A 1,519-nucleotide genomic window follows, 5' to 3' on the forward strand; every position below is an offset into this window, starting at 1 on the left:
CTACAGTTGCCGCTTCACCTTCTTTATTAACTTTGGAGTAAACTCATGAATATCCTCGACCAGCCTTCATTATGGGAGAGCCGGCCTCAACGTTATTCACAGAGGTTCTAATTTAATTCTAATGGCCCCAGAATTCGAGATGGGTATACAAACAGCCCTACGACCTTAGCAGCTAAAAACATCTGTTAGAAACTTAGTAACTATGAAAGAATATGACAACATTGTTACCCACTTACGTTAGGAAAAAGAAAATTCTTATGTTTTATTAAGGAGAAAATTAAATAATAATAAAGTTCTCAGGAATTTACTAACTATAATTTAAGTCCTTTTTGTGTCAACCTATACATGTAAACTATAAATACGTATATCACTAAATTAATATTCTATTAATCTGAGGCGGCCTCTGCTTGACAAACATATACTTTATTTGCAAACAATAGAGCTGACAAAAAAAAATAATCCAGTTATTTACTTGAATGGAGAAAGCTCGAGTGGCCTCTCCTCATCACATCTGAATGCAGAGTTAAAGGATTCCAAGTGGTGAACAATTTTAGCAAGAGGGAAGCAGTTCTATAATTAGTGAACGTGTATCACAAGAAATCAGGTTAGCTTTTTCTGCTCCATCCTTGGAAACACTGTCTTTTTATTTTACCACGTAGGCAGCTCAGAGAAAGAGAGTGATCATCTTCGTTGCAAGATATTTCTTCATGATGTATTTGAGCAGGTACAGGTCCCATATTTCTTAGATCATCTTCATGCTATTACAGGTCATATTCTCTTATTTTTGTCTCTTCATTCCCTAGGATTTTCTGTGCCTGATCAATTTTGACGAACTTTTGTGTATATTCTTCCACTGCTCCTGCTGGTACATCTGTACATCGTTTCTTTGGATAACACATTAATATAAGTTGTTGATACTTTTAGGTCTGACACAGCTGCAGATAGCTCTGCACCCGGAATGCTGTACCCTTCCTTTCTTGGCATCTGCTCAAATGCCACCATCCACTGGGCCTTCTCAGATGGGCAAAGGTCACACGGCCACCAGCGCCCACTCCCTGCCTGGCACTGGCCAGAACTCAGGACGGACTTCTCCTCCCTGTGGTTTTAATTTGCATTTTCCTACGAACTAATCCTGTTGAACATGTGCTTATGGGCCACTCACATGTTTCCTTGTGAGTGAAGCAACTGTTCAAATCATTTGCCCTTTTTTTTTTTTACCCTCTCCCCTCTACCACAATTTGTTTTTGATGTCACAATTCACATCTTTTTAGATTGTGTATTCCTTAACAACTTTTTGTGGCGTTAGTTACTTTTGACTGTCTTGATTTTTTGACTTTTTACTTTCACACTGGAGATATGTATTATTTATATATCACCATTACAGTATTGGAATTTTCTGGATTTGGCTATTTATTTACCTCTACTAGTGAGTTTTATGCTTTCATATGTATTCATGATGGTAATTTCTATCTTTTCGTTTCCATGCAAAGAACTCCCTTAAGTATTTCTTGCAGGGAAG

At 37.5% G+C, this 1,519-nt stretch overlaps 1 pseudogene; it reads right to left on the reverse strand.

The window, feature by feature from the left end:
* Positions 1 to 550: 550 nt before the first annotated feature.
* Positions 551 to 1,088, reverse strand: LOC105869971 (dnaJ homolog subfamily C member 24 pseudogene; annotated as a pseudogene).
* Positions 1,089 to 1,519: the final 431 nt, after the last annotated feature.

Source organism: Microcebus murinus, chromosome 21 (genome assembly GCF_040939455.1).
Source record: "Microcebus murinus isolate Inina chromosome 21, M.murinus_Inina_mat1.0, whole genome shotgun sequence".
NCBI classification, from domain to species: Eukaryota; Metazoa; Chordata; class Mammalia; order Primates; family Cheirogaleidae; genus Microcebus; species Microcebus murinus.